The sequence below is a fragment of the Macrosteles quadrilineatus genome, unplaced genomic scaffold (assembly GCF_028750875.1).
Source record: "Macrosteles quadrilineatus isolate MER2022 unplaced genomic scaffold, UCM_ALF_1.0 Scaffold_5__1_contigs__length_97177068, whole genome shotgun sequence".
In the NCBI taxonomy this organism is placed as follows: Eukaryota; Metazoa; Arthropoda; class Insecta; order Hemiptera; family Cicadellidae; genus Macrosteles; species Macrosteles quadrilineatus.
Genome location: NW_026542598.1, coordinates 2,294,209 through 2,314,707, shown reverse-complemented (window position 1 = coordinate 2,314,707; position 20,499 = coordinate 2,294,209). Strand labels below are relative to the sequence as shown.

General features: G+C 32.9%; 1 protein-coding gene across 6 annotated transcripts in view; it reads left to right on the top strand.

The window, feature by feature from the left end:
• The window catches only part of LOC128993980 (potassium channel subfamily T member 2-like), a 329,633-nt gene that overhangs the window by 229,964 nt on the left and 79,170 nt on the right, over positions 1-20,499 (top strand). The window lies entirely within an intron of this gene.

The window sequence follows — 20,499 nt, the reverse complement described above, 5'->3', positions numbered from 1 at the left end:
TTACATCGAAATAAATGGTATAGATCACCTGTGTTATCCTTATAGAAACTAAATTAATCACTTTGGATTGGCTGTTTATGGATTTATTAGTGTATATCATCCGTTTACCTTATTGCGATGGAATTAATCACTGTAGATTTCTTGCTTGTGGTATAAAATATTTATATATTTATAAAATTAGGCAAATTTCTTTTATCTCAGGATTAAAATCCTTTATAAAATCATACTATTTTATTTACTCTACACAACATATCTAAGAATCATTGAGTAAATGTTAGTCTGAACGTGGATCCAGGTGCAAACTATAGGTGATGAACTTCTTAGAAAGTTTATTAAAATTAAACTCAATGTCCAGTTATTCTGAGTATTTTCTACGTTGATGCTATCACATGAATACTTAATGCATAGTATAATAATCTGAGGTGTTTGTAGTAGTAAATTAAAATGAAGAGTCGTCCTAGACTTCAAGACACGAAAAGGCACTTCTCTTAACACTACATGCCTTTACCTAACCAAACAAGTTTCATTTATACATTTATAGTTTAGAATCACTAACTTATATTTAGCTTATAAATGTAGTGTATTCAAGTTGTATATCAACCCCAGGGAACATAGAGCCAGTTTACTAATACACTTAATTACAAAATAGGGTCATGGTTCTGTTTCTTATTTAAAGTTTTCTTGAGCTTCTACTAAACTATAACTTCCATGTCTATATGAGTTCGTTACAATCTTTCAAAATTCTATAGTGGTTTAAATAATTAATTTTGGTTTTATTTTTCAATCATTATTTTTTTTTTGTGATTGAGTTCTTGTACCTAGGGACAATGAGATCAGTCTTACTTTGAGCTTGGATCATAGGACACATTCAATTTGACACTGAATTTATTTTAAATGTATTAGAAATGTATGGTAAAAATTAGATTGGGGTGATCGTTAACACCTCATTAAAATCATATATTTGATTTCTTTAAAAGAAAATTTACATTTTTAACCAAACCATTCACAAATAAGTTTATCTCGTTGCCAACTAACCTATTTAGGTTACTTTCCTGTTAAAGGGAACATTCATTATTATCGTTGATTTTTCGATATATCGATACCTATTTTTGTTTTCCGATCCATTACAAATTGACAACTGATCTTTTTAGGCTAAAATAGTCTATTATATGGATTAAGAAATGAAACTGTTCTAAGCTAACCTAACATAACCAACCACACTTGCTGTACCATTTAAAAACTCTGTTTGATACCAGAAAAGGCAAGTTAAACACGGAATTTTTAAATATTGAAACAAGTTTGGTTAGATATGTTAGGTATTTTTTTAACAGTTTTATTTTATTATTGTTTGTTGATACTGAACAATATTCATCGTAGTTGTCAGCTGCTATGTTTCAATTTGTTAATATCGATACATCGAGAAAAAAATCATCGATGATAATGAATGTTCCCTTTAACAGGAAAGTACCCTATTTAGCATATAATCTACAACTAAAGACATCAAACGCTACAATATTTAAATTATCATGTAGAAATCGACTGTTTTAGGTTTCAAGAATAAATTAAACTTTTTTAATTTGTATAGAATAGGATGAGTTATACTCTTTTGTTGTTAGTTTGGAGTCAGCGCCACTGTGGACAGCTGTTAATAAAATATTACATCCTCCCAGCTGTTTTACAGACGCAAGGGGTACATCTCGTCAGTGTCTCTCTTTTTAAAACGTTTTTATTAGCTCGCTTTTTTGTCCGGTACAAATTTTGCAATCGATTTCATACTAAGTTCCCGATGAGCCTTGAAACTTGAAACATAGCTCACAAATGGATGACAATGCAATATTTTATCATTTAATTTTCATATTTCCCTTGGGCTACGCCCCATGGGCTTGTTTTTATCAGCTCGCTAGTCGCTTTCCTACAAATTTTGATATCAATCTTAAACGAAGTTCCCGATGAGCTAGAGACTTGAAATTTGAAACATATCTCACAAATGGATGAAAATGCAATATTATATAATTTAATTTTAATATTTCCCTTGGGATACGCCCCATGGGCTTCCACATTTTCCATGTTTACATTTTGAAAGAATGTAAACATATCAATTAATTTAAGTCAGCTGTAAATACTTAAATTTGACAGTTCGAAGAGCAGAGGTTAAGAGGTACAAGTTCTGCTCTGGATATATTCTAAAAATATAAAACAAGCATTTTAAAGTCAAGATAAAACATCTGATTAGAGATAATAACAAGTTTTGGTTATATAATAACAGGCCATATAAAATATACTTAATATATTTACACATTAAAGACTAAAAAGTTGAAAATAATTTATAAATAAAAAGCTTTTTTAAAACAAAACGTTTTTAAACGCACTAAAAAGTAGAAAATAACGTTTATAAATATGTTGAGAGTATAAATACTTGTAAGATTTAAAACGAAAAACGTTGGGTGCATGCAATTAATTGATAATAATACATTAGTTCAATAGGTGAAGGTAATTGTAAATTATCAATTGCATGCACCCCACGTTTTTCGTTTTAAATCTTACAAGTATTGATACTCTCAACATATTTATAAACGTTATTTTCTACTTTTTAGTGCGTTTAAAAACGTTTTGTTTTAAAAAAGCTTTTTATTTATAAACTAGCTGACCCGGCGAACTTCGTATCGCCTAAGTTATAGGTTTCCCCTAAGACAGACCGATGGAAAGAAAGTACCGTTACGTTTAATTTTCAAGATGATCTCGTTCGCATCGCTCAATCACGTCCTGGTTGAAGTTCGTTCGCTACGCTCACTCACCTTTGGGTTGGAGCTCGTTCGCTACGCTCACTCACCTTTAGGTTGGAGCTCGTTCGCTGCGCTCACTTGCCTTCAGATTACCTCGTTCGCTACGCTCACTCGCCTCCAGGTTGAAGTTCGTTCGCTACGCTCACTCACCTTTTGGTTGCAAATTAGCTGTTTTCATAAATGTAAAAGAAATAATAGTGCTGCACCCTGTTGGTAATCCTTGTAACTTTAATGCTATTGAACATCATAGAACAGAACCAACTTGTTTAATTGAAACAGCTGTTAAGATTCATTAATTCCATTTCTCATAAGGTTAACATGGGAAACTCCAGAGCCACTGGGGCGGAGCCCTTTTAAGAATTTCGAAACGGGAAATAGTTTACGTCCGATTCGCATACTTACAGAATTTACACACCAAATTTCATAACGATCGGTGAAGTCGTTCCGGAGGAGTTTGCAGACAAACACTGTGACACGAGAATTTTATATATTAGATTATTATTTATCCTTTAAATGTCAATAATTAATTAGAAGACTACAGAGGAAAACGCATAGCTATCTATGGGATTATATATTTACAAATTGTGAAATTAAAAATTAAAATATCACAACCACAAATCGTCAACATTTTATTTTAAAAGTGGTGTCACTGTAAACGATCAGCTTTTATTTTAATTTTGAAATGATCATATTATCAACTTTGTTTTCTTCATTTACCTCTGTAGAAACTTTAGGTTTATCAAGCAATTTAACCATGACGAATGGCATTATGTTGACTTTTATGTTGAAAGACATATGAAAAGGGTGTAAAAGGTGTATTTTGCACAGCAGATAGTATAGAGCACTGTGTAAAGATGGCAAAAATGTGTGTTGGAATGGAGTGTAAACAGCAAACCTCAAAGTTGTCTGAAGAAGATAAATTATCGCCAATTTATCGGTCTTTACCCTCGTTTAGGAAAAGGAAAGTTAGACATACACTCCGAAGTTATGTGTTCGTTACTAGCTTATGTTAGTTCTTGTTTATTAATATGAATTTAAAAAAATAGTCTCTTTTGAAAATTTACTTGAAATATTACTGTTTCGATAATATCAATTTAAAAATAGTAGTTTTTTATTTTTTGACAGTGGTGATTTATTTTTATTTTTTAAGTTTTTTTTAACTGTCCAAACCCAGGTCTTTTTACTATCTAATGTGAATAATTTGTTTGGTAGCATCATTAATTTAATTATTTCCGGTCTTCTAAAAAGATTTTGACAGTGAGAAATAAATTGAAAGAGACACTGGAGAGATGTACCACTTACGTCTATATAATAGCTGGAAGGATGTGATTTTTTATTAACAGCTCGACAGAGTGGCACTGTCCAAACTGACGACACGAGAATACAACTTGTCCTATTTTCTTTACCTGCGCAATAAGTTTTTTTTTTTTTTTTTTTTTTTTTTACTTTAACAGTTGGTTTGTACAGGTTCATATTAATAACATCCTACGTCTTTAGATGTATATTATTAATATGTTACTTGGCCACGAGCTCAGCATTTTGTTAATGGTTTGCTTAAAAATTACCTTTGGCTTATAATATATTTAATGGATAAAAATTTTATCTAGGGCCAGAAATAGCACCGCTTGGAATATAACCGCCTTTAGTTATCCTTTAAATGTAAATACGAGCACTATATCTACTCGGCTAACCAGATGTTATCACTGAATCTACAAAATATAATAAAAGAAAAATTAAAGATATTAATATATTATGAAATTTAATTTTTGAATATTTTTTTATCCACCTGTTTGTTAAAGAATACAAAAAGGATAGAATTTACATATTTATTAAACATTTTCATTTCAGTTCTTCAACTTTTTTCTTCTCATTTGGTGTTTTAAAAATGAAAATAGCAACAAAATATCAATATTCAAGTAGGAGTATTTATTTATACTGTGACATTGTAAACTTACACAGAAATACACAGGTATATTTTAAAAAGCTTATTTTAAAACTACAAATAATTAAGCATATTTTAGGGTGAAATCCACTAAACCTTTGATTAGTTTGTATGCTTATAATTAATTATAAATTCCGGTGTACTGTATATGCTCCCACAAGGGCCGGACTAGTCTGGGGGCTTGAGGACAGGATTACTATCTCAGAGGCTACAGATTAAACCGTGTCAATTAATAGTAGCTTTAGGCTGCACAGATAATGCCTTCACCTAGGCATTATAGGTCTTTCTAAAATTAAGATTGACCTATCTGAGATACTATATTATGTTATCCAGTTAAATGAAACCCTTAATGCATCTTATACTGAAACACCTTATGTTAAACACCCCTGGGTGGGGTTTAAGGAAATCTCTGTTCATCTGATGATTTAAAAATTATTATTCTAAGAAAATCCAACTTCCATGAAACTTGCTTCAGACTCCTCCATCAATAGTCTACTTAATCGTTAGATTATTGCAGCCTACCCTATCTCAACCGTTACTGATGAGCTAGCCATCATGCAAATGCTGATGTTCATCCTACTAATGGGAGCTCTCTCCATGAAGATGTTTTGATTATCATTCAAAACTGCACCTATTGACCAATAAAAACCCATACAAATTCCAAATGTTGATTTCTTTTATTAAATATTATTTTACCAAGTTCGTTTTAAGTATCAAATGTAAGTATTGTCCTTACAATTAGTTCTACAAAATCAGGTATCTCGCGTTTTGGGGAAATATTAAATTTACCTTTATTATATATAAATTTAATGTAATTTAAATGGGGAATAAAATCTGATGTGTTAACTGAAATATTTTTGTGAAAATCCAACGAGGGAATGAGACGAATTAATGAATTAAATTCGCTTAGTCTGCAGGTATGCTACGGCGTAAGTATTTGTAATTTGCATTCATAGGCTTTTAACCTCTACTATTTGCCCATCCACATGGCTTATGCTGGAGCATAATCAAGAAAAGCAGAGGGTGAAATAGCACGTTGCAAGAATTTACTGGTGCGACATGCTATGTGGTGGAACCGACATGTAAACCGATAACATTGCTGCCTTGGAGAAGCAGACAGTTTCGTTATTGACAGCATAAAACTCATCACTCAAGTTTACATAATCCCATAATATAAAACATAAACAACAAATTTTTCCCTCATAATTCATCACAAGAGGGTTAACTATATAATCGTTTACGCGTAAAAGCAAAACCATTAATGTAAGGCAAAATGCTAGTTTAAATCACTGAAAAATCACTGGATGTTGATTTTGACTTGGTTCATAACCACAACATTGGTCTGTTGGTCAAATGTTTGAGCATCGATCACATTGAGCTTGTTTTTACTTAGTTTGAACATGTTTAAAACATTATCACACTTTGTCTACCAACTCTATTCAATTCAATTCGATTCAATTCAATTCAATCCAAACAATTTAATTCAATTCAATTCTCTATAAGTTTCAAAGGTTTATTGCGGACATTTTCCATCACGATTGTAAAAAACAATAAACAACGTTTTGGGATCTGGAATCTGATCCCGTCTGAAACGTGATGAAAATGTCCGCAATAAACCTTTGAACAACATTAACTCACCATCACCAATAATGAACTTCAAACAAAGAATTCTATAAGCTTGTTACCAAAATCGACGACAAATACTTCAGAATGTATTGATAACATCACGCCTTCGGTACAAATTACTGTGTTGAAGGCTAAGGTTGTTGTTCTGTTTTGTTGTGACAACCTGCAATCTTGTCCTCAATTGTCCTTGAGGCGTTTATGACAGGGAAGGATAATTGTCCTCAAGGATACGGACACTTGACCGTTGCTGTAACTGTGTCGTCACAGACTATGGCGTCATTTAGAATATGACGTCCCATTGAGCTTACTTTAGGTGGTTTTTGTTGGTTTTCATTGCTGTTTGTACTATGTTGTTGGTAATACATTGTGAAAATTTGCTTTCTGGATTAATTTATTCGAATGTACATAAACTTTTTTAAATGTATTAAATACCAAATTTTAATTAAAAATAATACAAACAATTTTCTAAGATTCAAACTGCGAAATTAGAAAATAAAAACATAATATAATATGTTAATCTTATAAAAAGGTATTATTAAATCTATATAACTAAGGGGGTTTTAGAAAAGTCTACTTTTAAACATATTATGATTGTGTCATTTCATGATTCTGCATGAGTCCCCCTTAGAATTAATTAAACAAATATTTTGTTCGTTAAACTGCTTTTATACATGTTAATGCCAACATTGATAGTAAATATTTTGTTAGTTATAAACTTTTTTTAATACAGTTTAATGAAATCGTTTATGATGTTTTCAATATTGAAATTGAATTTTAATTTTAATAGCACATAAAGATTGGATGTTGAGTAAAATTAATACAAATTTATTCTTGGCTGACCTCAAAGAAATAAGTAAATGGCATATTCTTCTCGTTACCTCTAAATATTTAATACTCTTGCATTGCTTGAAAAAATAAACCTTACTTAAATTATTGAAGCCGAAAATTTTGCACGGTTGAAACAAACGTAAAGAGATTTAGCGGGGAAAACGCGAAACTCAATGGTAACTTAATAACCAACTGGAATCAAATTTACGTTGTGTTTTATCTCATAGCTTCTCCATAACAGTTTCTTAACCTTTTTTTACTAAATCTGTACAAAAATACAAAAAATTACATATTTACGTGTGGCTGCCCGAAATAATAACCCGCCTACCTCAAAATACGTACAAACGTGTAAGTGAAATGGCCGAATGATATTGAATTGAAAATCAAGCAAAAACCAAGTAATCGGTATACAAAATATAGACTGTACTTTGAGTGGTCTGAAATGGAAATAATTCTTTGAAAAAAACTCAGGACCACGTAGTTTTTTTTTCTGACGGATAAACTCGAAAAAAACACATCGATAACAAGGTAAATAAATAAATTGTAATCAAACGGTTTTAAAATGGGTTAAATGGCATATAACAAATGACAATAAAATTACTTATACTTGAAATACAGCAATAATTTGACGGAACTAACCTTAGGGTTGGCTTCAGCCATTTGATCCATTATAATTCAATACTGTCAATCGGTATATTTAATCCATGGTTCAAGTTTAAAAACATATATTTAATTTATATTTCTATCTATTCATGGTATAGCCAAGATTTTGCCTCGTCTAGCTTACAAAACGTGCAGGTGAGGACCTATTAATGTCGATACAAAGTTGGAGTTTATCTTTTTTATGTGCAAATTTACTTGTTGTTTCTAAGTAAATGTGATAGGCTCCTATCTAAAACAGATAACAGAGGAAAATTTTCCTCTTATTCTAAGTGTTAATATTGGTCTTATACAGGGTGTATACAAACTTCCTGGAAAGATTTTGGGGATTTATTCTATAGGTCAAATCAATACAAAACGTCATATAAATATGCGGGTCTTAATCGCCAGATCTTTTGTCTGTCTGCCTGTGGTGTTTCATACATTCATCCATAACTTGTGAACCATTCAAACGGTTGATTTTAAACATAGTACATGGAAATGACAAATTAAGACGCTTACAAAATTAAAATATTAAATTATAGTTCTAAATTAAAACTAACGACTAAGTTGATTTATTCAGTAAAACAGTGCATGGCCCACGTCCGACGTGGAACATTTCAACAATGGAAGTCAAATAAACCTTGTAGTTTAAATACACAGTCTTCCGAAGATTAAAATAACCAAGTTGTTTAAAACCCGATTATAGGATTAGGTTAAGGATTAGGATTAGGTTTAATAGTTGGATTTATCATAGGATTTTCTAAAAACAAGTACTTTTATGACTTATTTGTTCTAAGGCACTAATAAACAAAATATTTTGGTTAGTTTGTATGCAGCCAGTATTTTTTTACTAAATAATATTGATAGTCAAAGATAATACGTAGAGTTATAAAAAGTAAATTTACCTCTTCCATCTTTTCCTCTCTCTTCCTCTTTCTCCCTCCCCTTTTATTTGTCTCTCTCTCTCTGTCTCTCTCCTCCAATTAACGTCGAGTCTGTGACGTAAGCTCGGTTCCATGTCTTATTAAATCACAACATAAGTGTTTCAGTCCCTTGAGAACACTCTACTCCGCTCTTGGTATTCATGTCTAACATTTTACATTATCATGATGGTTGGGTACATATTTATATTATTATTTGTTCAAATTCAATTGAAAATAGATGTCCTACGATTAAATACCCATGCAATCAAAGTGAAACTCACATGTATGTGTACATTGCCATAAATAAAAATACCCAGCCGCTGAAAACCTGCAGACTAAGCAAATTTCCATTAACATGGCTGGAATTCCAGTAAATTATTCCCTTAAAATTGTCGGATTTATTTTCCATTATGAGCACTTCGGTTTTCTGCTACAGGGAAAATGTGTGTTATATTTAAATATTGATAGCTTAGTATGAAGTAAACAGAGTTTCCAACATTATGTACATAGACAAGCAAGCTACAGCAGTTTATTAATTCTCTATAAGAATAACATGGTAATTTATTTGTCGCTAAATTATTTGCTCTGTTTAGCTGTACAAAATGGGTTGAAAATTAATTGAAAAATTTTATGTGTTAAGGATGAAAATTCAAATAAATGTAGGTTTACATGTTTATGCCTAACTTCATCAATATCCGATCACTTTTGCTCGAATTCGTGCTAACAGACATATAAAGAAATATAAATATACTGTTTTTTAGAGAATGTATATGAATTTGAACGGATGGTGTTTTCGGCCTCTAGGGACCTCGAAACGAAAAAGTAAATCGGTCCCGGGGCCAGGTCTTACCATGATAACTACGGAAATATCTTATTATTACCGACTAAAATTTCTACTATTTTTCTCAGTTAGGTATATATTGTCTTTAGTTTACAACTTTAGACAATATACGTAAGATTCAAATCCTAAGTCAAAAGATATCTTAAAACTGGTTTGTTTTTTCTGGGATAAATAGGATTCATAAAGGATAACAATAAGATTTTGGTATATATACACCAATTAATAGAATTAATATTGTTTGCAAAACAAATTGTATCAGGAGGATAAAGTTCAAAATGGAAATGTCCCGTTTTTGTACTTTGAATGTATGATGGATTATGAGATGGTGTGAGCAGTTATAAGAAGGCGGGGAGAGGACAGAGTGATAAGCTGGAGATGACTACGTAACGGACGAGGGGGTGAGTGACGTCATATCTCCCTTATCAGCTACAGGGCAATGCAGTGTGTGTATAGTCGGACATATCAGACAGTATCCACACAACCACACAGCCACACAGCTGCACATGAGGTTCTTTTGTAAAACACTACAGTATTTACCTTGAGTTTTAGAAATGGTAAATACCAGAGCACATATTTACTCACTAAATGGAAATGTTAAAATTAATCCACATTATGTAATATGTATGGGGTTTTGTTATTGTACCAGTAATTTTGCAGGCTCGTCAGGTTTTTAACTGTTAAATTTTGCTTTCTTTTGTTGAGTGTATGCCTCTGGGGTTCAAACTGAATTTTAATTAAATTTTAACCTCTTCTGTTCTTTAATCCTGGTAGCAATATTTCAAGTTAAACTCAATCACATGACAAACATTTATTTCTGGCTTCATTTATCATTGGACCATCGATTAATGACCCAGAGGTTGGATAGTAAAAAGGGTTTGTACAGTTTCCTCACGAAATGCATAAAAGTGCAAATGACAAAAAAACACACACGATTAAAATAAAATAAAACCTCATGAATTCAGAGTTACTATAAAATAAATACAATTTACGAATTAATTAGTACAAAATAAAAAGAAGGAAATATGTTACAAAAATATAGATGCTATAAATAGTCATCATAGTATTTATACAACCGGTAACAACGGAGTACTGTTAACAATTCCAGTGGTAACAATTCCACCACATTTGATTATTGCCGTATTTTCGACTTATGTATGACAAAATAAAGAAAATTCCCAAATATGTTTTTTTCTCTCTGAAGAAATGGACGGTAAAAGTAGTATTATATGATCTGGATAAGAAAGAATATTCCAAAATATTTTGTTTCTCTCTGGAGGACTGGACAGTAAAAGTAGTATTATATGATCTAGATAAGAAAAAATATTCCAATTGTTTCTCTCTGGAGAAATGGACAGTAAAAGTAGTATTATATGATCTAGATAAGAAAAAATATTCCAATTGTTTCTCTCTGGAGAAATGGACAGTAAAAGTAGTATTATATGATCTAGATAAGAAAGAATATTCCAAAATATTTTGTTTCTCTCTGGAGGACTGGACAGTAAAAGTAGTATTATATGATCTAGATAAGAAAAAATATTCCAATTGTTTCTCTCTGGAGAAATGGACAGTAAAAGTAGTATTATATGATCTAGATAAGAAAAAATATTCCAAAATATTTTGTTTCTCCCTGGAGGACTGGACAGTAAAAGTAGTATTATATGATCTAGATAAGGTTGTCCACCCAAACTTTATGTTAGTGTCGTGCGAGCTATCGGAAGTCGGAAGAGAACTTGAAGCTCGGAAAGGCTGGGTGGGGCCTCCAACCTCCTTCTCTCAGACTAGTTTAGCTTCAACCACTTACTGCATGTCAAAAATATCACTACACTTTTATACCATAGATTTAGGTTTTGTGGTAGTTGAAAAGTAATTATCTATTTAAACTACTTCAATGATATTTACTTATCGTTTCCCTGAACAAATAATGAGTTAAGTATTATTATTGGTCCTTGATTGATTTATTTTATTTTATATTGATCCTTGATTACTTCCAGGTTACACGTCAGACTTCCCATCATTAGTTAATTCGTTATAGCTCGGTAAAGTGCGTCATGATTTTCATTTATTTGTATAAGTGTCGTTTAACTTATTGTATGTTTTATCATAAAAGTAAAACACTAAAGTTGTTTTCACCACACTATGATGTTTTTGGCTGTATTACATACGTTAATTGGTGGCTGAAAGTTACGTTTTGCTGGCCATGCCAGCTGTCATCGTACTTTGGGGACCGAGCAGGTTTTTACAGCCCGGGGCCGCAAAATCAGCTGTCCGCTTACTTACTTAAAACATGAATGCATTTTTAATACACAATCAAAATCCATGGCATTGCAATGGACCGTGTTATTGTCACTGTTGCCTAGCAACTATTTATTTTTATTTTTGCTGATTCCTCAAATTATTTCTTCACATAACCTTAAAGTTGTAGTTGTGTTGACTATCAGTGTGCATTATTATAGTGGTGAATATGGGTGATAGGGTATAGTGTGGTGAAAAATAGCGTTCGTACCACGGACCGAAATGGTTTTGCAGATCTTGATCGATTTAAGTTCTCGACTTCGTCTCGAACTTAAAAACTATCTCGAGCCGGCAAAACCTCATTTTCGGCCCTAGGTACGAAATATACTATTTCGTTCTTATTTTATTATTTTTATCTCTATGACTATAATAATCCCCAAATATGAATCAAGGTGGTTGTCTTTAGTTTAGAATATTCATAATCCCAGTGTTTAAGGACTAGGGGTTCGAACAAAAAAAATGTATGTATTACAACTTTAAGTTGTTTTCCGATCACTATAACCATTACATTAATCCTCTAACTCTGATTTCACGTCTTACTTCTAGAGTAAAAGAATGATGGAAAGATGGAATGGAGAAAGATGGTTATATCAACGAAAATAATTTAAAGACTTATAATTACTAAATATTTTCATCACATATGATGCAAGATCTCATGTTCTTTGCTTTAACTTTCCACAATTAATTTTACCTCGAATGTCAACATAATGTCCATTAACTACAGCACTACAAAAAGATCTACTTAAGATGTAATACGTATTTACCACCCTATCTTTCTCTATGAGGGCATATAAGTCTCATTAGAAGAATTTCCAAGTCAATAATCTTCCCAAACAAAATATGGAAGTGTAAAATTGACGCTGTATATTGCGTCTTCACAGCGTCTTTCCAAGAAATCCAATTACAATATCAGTAAAATACTCGACTCTCCGTAACAAACTTGCATCACGTATATCATCAGAGACTTTATTGTTGCCAACAAAATACCATAACACGTCAATGAAGAATAACACATTGCAGCAAACCTGCAACCTTGTTATTATTTCTTAATAACCTTTCATTATTTTGTATTGTGTTATTATTGTTTTTATTTCTGTTAGCCAATATACCCATTAGTCTGGTGTACAACCGGTCAGGCTAATATCTAGACTAATGCCACTGTAAACATGATCCCGTCATATAACACCCCACACTAACCTATGGTTTGGCCTGATCAGCTGTAATTAGAAATTCAGATAGCTCAACTGTGAGATCTTTAGATGGCTCAACATCACTGTTTAATTCAGAGGTTTAAAAAAATTAAATCATATTTTAGTTTATTAATTGTTTTTAAAGTTTTATAGGTGTTATCTCATAAGCCGTTTCAATGTTAACACTTTAAGTTGACACATTTTTGTACAAAAACTTGATGGAGATGTTCGTAAACAACTACTTTTATTTTTCAACTTTTTCTATTTTTCTACTATTAGTTTTTTAGTGAACTTTTTGTAATGTTTTACAGTTTAAACTAAAACATATTTTACGATATATTAATTTATTTCCTTCAATAAACGCAACGATATCCAGAGGTACCCCTAATCAAACATAGCTTATTTTACAACTTTTACAAACTAGAGCATTTAAAAATACTATTGTTGAACATATTTAATAGTGCCACTATCTTATATGTTTTCCTTCTGTGTATGACCTGTAGTGTGAGACTCCTGAAAATTGTCAGACTACTCACTAAAAAACCCCCTCTTTCGAGGTTCTCACTAAAACCATTTTTCGACCTTAGTACTCGTACAATTATTATTGACTTCAGGTAATGCACGTCCAGTACCTATTGTAAACTATTAAGCCTTAACGAATTAGAACAGCAGTTAAAAAAGTTTATATATGGCTGTTGAGCTAACAAGGCCCAATAAGAATTAAGGCTGTACACAGTAACCCACAGAATATTTTAGTACATAACTGCTGTACAGCAAGCAAAATAACTTGTGAAACTAGAGAGAAAAGTAAAGACATCGTTACAGTTAAGAAGATTGCAACAATCGTAGAACCATGGTTATTACCAGCAAACAGACGGTCGTAATTGGTATAAATTACTTAATGAGAAAAAACTGAAGAAACGTGCAACGAATTAGAAAATATTTGAAGATTTATCGTTATGAGTAAAATATAAGCTCTGCTTCAGTTTGCAGTATAAATCATTGGTGTACTTATTATCTATTTTAATTGCATTAACAAATTGAACGATTTATTCAAAAACATTGCTTACATGATTTTTTTATGGATTAGTTTATTGAAAATGTCTTTTTTTGTATACTTAATTAAATGAATACATGTTGTTAATGAGTGTACAATATTTTAAATATTTATTATTCACGAGATGAACTGATTTGTACACATAGTCTTTTGGATTTACTTTTAATCATATGGTAATTGTTAGATAAATAATACGAAGTGATTGATTCATTGTCGTTTACGATTTACTCTACAAAATGGAGCTGTAAGAATCATGATCTGTAATTTGTTATCTTTCTACATTAAACTTGGGAGAGACATAACCGTAATTTGGAAAAGTAGGCTATTTAATATTACTGCAAAATTGTGTGCATAATAAAATGAAAAATATAAGGTCATATGTACATTATAAGTATTACCTATTCAAAAACATATTTATTATTTTTAATGTATTTCAATTATGAAATTTAAATTATAAAATTACAAGACAGTACGTTATAGGAAACGGATTGAATCTCGTTTATATGAAAAATGCAACTTGCCGAGACAGAGCTCTGGTTAAACGTTATGCAAGGCTGATTGTAAAAAAATTAACGCACTTAACGTACGCACTTGTACGTATACTCAACTACAATGAAACTGTTAAACAATTGTAACATTACAGCTCGCATACATCATGGTTTTTGTTCTTAATAAAATATCAGGATAATGTTTTAAGTTGGCACGTGTATAACCTAACTCCACACTAGAGTGTTTGTAATCAATCATCAACTGACTGTCGATGACACTGTCTTCAAGGTAGTGATTGTATGCTGTATGGTGCCATAGGCATAACCACCACACTAGAGTGCCTGTAATCAATAATTGACTGACTGTCGATGACACTGTCTCCAAGGTAGTGATTGTATGCTGTATGGTGCCATAGGCATAACGACCACACTAGAGTGCCTGTAATCAATAATTGACTGACTGTCGATGACACTGTCTCCAAGGTAGTGATTGTATGCTGTATGGTGCCATAGGCATAACCACCACACTAGAGTGTTTGTAATCAATAATTGACTGACTGATGATGACACTGTCTCCAAGGTAGTGATCGTTTGTTTATGATAGTACAGGTGTGAAGGAATACCACAGAGTGTTTGTAATCAATAATTGACTGACTGATGATGACACTGTCTCCAAGGTAGTGATCGTTTGTTTATGATAGTACAGGTGTGAAGGAATACCACAGAGTGTTTGTAATCAATAATTGACTGACTGATGATGACACTGTCTCCAAGGTAGTGATCGTTTGTTGTATGATAGTACAGGTGTGAAGGAATACCACAGAGTGCCTGTAATCAATAATTGACTGACTGTCGATGACACTGTCTCCAAGGTAGTGATCGTTTGTTGTATGATAGTACATGTGTGAAGGAATACCACAGAGTGCCTGTAATCAATAATTGACTGACTGTCGATGACACTGTCTCCAAGGTAGTGATCGTTTGTTGTATGATAGTACATGTGTGAAGGAATACCACAGAGTGCCTGTAATCAATAATTGACTGACTGTCGATGACACTGTCTCCAAGGTAGTGATCGTTTGTTGTATGATAGTACATGTGTGAAGGAATACCAAAGAGTGTTTGTTATCAATAATTGACTGACTGTCGATGACACTGTTTCCAAGGTAGTGATCGTTTGTTGTATGATAGTACATGTGTGAAGGAATACCACAGAGTGTTTGTAATCAATAATTGACTGACTGTCGATGACACAGTCTCCAAGGTAGTGATCGTTTGTTGTATGATAGTACATGTGTGAAGGAATACCACAGAGTGTTTGTAATCAATAATTAACTGACTGTCGATGACACTGTCTCCTAGGTGGTGATCGTTTGTTGTATGATAGTACAGGTGTGAAGGAATACCACAGAGTGTTTGTAATCAATAATTAACTGACTGTCGATGACACTGTCTCCAAGGTAGTGATCGTTTGTTGTATGATAGTACAGGTGTGAAGGAATACCACAGAGTGTTTGTTATCAATAATTGACTGACTGTCGATGACACTGTCTCCTAGGTAGTGATCGTTTGTTGAATGATAGTACATGTGTGAAGGAATACCACAGAGTGTTTGTAATCAATAATTGACTGACTGTCGATGACACTGTCTCCAAGGTAGTGATCGTTTGTTGTATGATAGTACAGGTGTGAAGGAATACCACAGAGTGTTTGTAATCAATAATTAACTGACTGTCGATGACACTGTCTCCTAGGTAGTGATCGTTTGTTGTATGATAGTACATGTGTGAAGGAATACCACAGAGTGTTTGTAATCAATAATTGACTGACTGTCGATGACACTGTCTCCAAGGTAGTGATCGTTTGTTGTATGATAGTACAGGTGTGAAGGAATACCACAGAGTGTTTGTTATCAATAATTGACTGACTGATGATGACACTGTCTCCTAGGTAGTGATCGTTTGTTGTATGATAGTACAGGTGTGAAGGAATACCACAGAGTGTTTGTAATCAATAATTGACTGACTGTCGATGACAATGTCTCCAAGGTAGTGATTATATGTTGTATGATAGTACAGGTGTGAATGAATACCACAGAGTGTTTGTAATCAATAATTGACTGACTGTCGATGACACTGTCTCCAAGGTAGTGATCGTTTGTTGTATAATAGTACAGGTGTGAAGGAATACCACAGAGTGTTTGTATTCAATAATTGACTGACTGTCGATGACACTGTCTCCAAGGTAGTGATCGTTTGTTGTATGATAGTACAGGTGTGAAGGAATACCACAGAGTGTTTGTAATCAATAATTGACTGACTGTCGATGACACTGTCTCCAAGGTAGTGATCGTTTGTTGTATGATAGTACATGTGTGAAGGAATACCACAGAGTGTTTGTAATCAATAATTGACTGACTATCGATGACACTGTCTCCAAGGTAGTGATTATTTGTTGTATGATAGTACATGTGTGAAGGAATACCACAGAGTGTTTGTTATAAATAATTGACTGACTGTCGATGACACTGCCTCCAAGGTAGTGATCGTTTGTTGTATGATAGTACAGGTGTGAAGGAATACCACAGAGTGTTTGTAATCAATAATTGACTGACTGTCGATGACACTGTCTCCTAGGTAGTGATCGTTTGTTGTATGATAGTACAGGTGTGAAGGAATACCACAGAGTGTTTGTAATCAATAATTGACTGACTGATGATGACATTGTCTCCTAGGTAGTGATCGTTTGTTGTATGATAGTACAGGTGTGAAGGAATACCACAGAGTGTTTGTAATCAATAATTGATTGACTGTCGATGACACTGTCTCCAATGTAGTGATCGTTTGTTGTATGATAGTACAGGTGTGAAGGAATACCACAGAGTGTTTGTAATCAATAATTGACTGACTGTCGTTGACACTGTCTCCTAGGTAGTGATCGTTTGTTGTATGATAGTACAGGTGTGAAGGAATACCACAGAGTGTTTGTAATCAATAATTGACTGACTGATGATGACACTGTCTCCAAGGTAGTGATCGTTTGTTGTATGATAGTACAGGTGTGAAGGAATACCACAGAGTGTTTGTTATCAATAATTGACTGACTGATGATGACACTGTCTCCAAGGTAGTGATCGTTTGTTGTATGATAGTACAGGTGTGAAGGAATACCACAGAGTGTTTGCTATCAATAATTGACTGACTGTCGATGACACTGTCTCCAAGGTAGTGATTGTATGCTGTATGATAGTACAGGTGTGAAGGAATACCACAGAGTGTTTGTTATCAATAATTGACTGACTGATGATGACACTGTCTCCAAGGTAGTGATCGTTTGTTGTATGATAGTACAGGTGTAAAGGAATACCACAGAGTGTTTGTAATCAATAATTGACTGACTGTCGATGACACTGCCTCCAAGGTAGTGATTGTATGCTGTATGATAGTACAGTTGTGACGGAACACCATACTAAAGTGTCTGTAATCAATAATTGACTTACTGTCGATGACACTGCCTCCAAGGTAGTGATCGTTTGTTGTATGATAGTACAGGTGTGAAGGAATACCACAGAGTGTTTGTTATCAATAATTGACTGACTGATGATGACACTGTCTCCAAGGTAGTGATCGTTTGTTGTATGATAACAGGTGTGAAGGAATACCACAGAGTGTTTGTTATCAATAATTGACTGACTGATGATGACACTGTCTCCAAGGTAGTGATCGTTTGTTGTATGATAGTACAGTTGTGACGGAACACCATACTAAAGTGTCTGTAATCAATAATTGACTGACTGTCGATGACACTGCCTCCAAGGTAGTGATTGTATGTTGTATGATAGTACAGTTGTGACGGAACACCATACTAAAGTGTCTGTAATCAATAATTAACTGACTGTCAATGACACTGCCTCCAAGGTAATGATCGTTTGTTGTATGATAACAGGTGTGAAGGAATACCACAGAGTGTTTGTAATCAATAATTAACTGACTGTCGATGACACTGTCTCCAAGGTAGTGATCGTTTGTTGTATGATAACAGGTGTGAAGGAATACCACAGAGTGTTTGTAATCAATAATTAACTGACTGTCGATGACACTGTCTCCAAGGTAGTGATTGTATGCTGTATGGTGCCATAGGCATAACCACCACACTAGAGTGCCTGTAATCAATAGTTGACTTACTGTCAATGAAACTGTCGCCATGGTAGTGTTTGTTTGGTGTATAGCGACACAGGTATAAAATAACACCACACTAGGCTGTATGTAATCAATAATTGACTTACTGACGATGACACTGTCTCCAAGGTAGTTTTTATACGTTGAAAGTTTTTTTTTATGTAAGCTACACTACCAACATATTTATTGGATATTTATTTGTTTGATATTTGTTTTTGTGAGTTTTAAAACGCCCTTTTTCAGGTCAACAAAATAAAAAATATACGTCTAACCTCTCGATATCCTTAAAAATCATCTTTAACTTCGAAAAGACATGTTAATCTACCTAAAGGGTCTTAATCTGATGGATGTTAATGTGATCTACCTAAAATCATATTAATATCATATTGTGTGTTAATCATATTAATAAACTTTCAGTAGTTATTCTCCTTTAAAGTATGTTCACACTGTCGTACTTTTTTTAATTGTAATAAAGGTCTCTTCTAAACACCCTAATCAAAAGGTATTTTCATCATCAGACTGTGTATTCCTTTTATCTGCTGTTTTCAGTTTTTGTTCTGTTGTTTGTGTAATACAACTTAACATTAACAAACAATAAAAAACATATTTAAAGGGCCTGTCAATATTTTTCTCTTCCAAATTGGTTTAGATCAACATTAAGGCTCTAACAAATGGCATCAAATTCATTGAAATCAACAACCTGAAAATATATTCCGTGACTAAGTAATCTATCGTGAATACGAGCACAGCGTTTGGAAACAGAACATTAAATGTTAAAGCCCCAAATTATAGTTAGTAAAGGAAATGTTACTTTGGAAGTTACCCTAGAAAAGAGAATCACCATGTTTTCTCCGTCAGTTGATCTAGATATGATTTTCAGTCTTGATGGGCGTGTTCTAGTGACACGCAGAAAGGCAAGCAGTTAGTTAGTTCACCTCCAAACAATAGAATCGATACGATTGTTGTTGAATCAACAAAATCAAACAAACACAAACGGCAAACTGGTTTTTACACCAAAGATATGGTGTATAGGGATATCTTTTCTTACTCATAGATAATTTAATTCTGAGATTGTTAAAATATTGCAATATATTGTTTTACATTTGAGTTTTTTAGGGACTTATGTCCCTTCAAGAAACTAGTTACAATTTAAATTGCAATGCAGCGATTCTTTCAACAATTTATTTCCTATGAATATTTAAAACGTCAATTGAATAACACAAATATGTTTATACCCGCATTGAGAAAATGTAAGATTGTGGCTACAAGTACTATGATGCACCGTTGTTAATATAAACTTGGTTGTGTCGTTAATAAATACATTTTGTTTGATTTCGCTTTATTGAATTGAATTATTTTGTCATTTTCACAATTTAAGCAGAACGCTTTAGTATTTATTGTATTTTTTACGTTAGCGATTCTTCTATGTTTTATGGTATTAACTTAAATTATGACTATTGCATTATTAATAACAGATGGTAAATGTGTAATTTGAGTACAAGAAACGTTCTTTGTAACTATTTCTCAAGTTTTCAAACAAAATTACTACCCTAAAACCGTTTAATATGCACCACTCTAAACTAACTTTGAACCTAAGCAGTATTTTGATTTAAAAATATAATGTGAACCCTCTTTCCAAAAATAAATACTCTTAATCAGCATGGAAGTAGAACATATTTCAAAATCAAAATAGTGTTTCTATTTGTAAG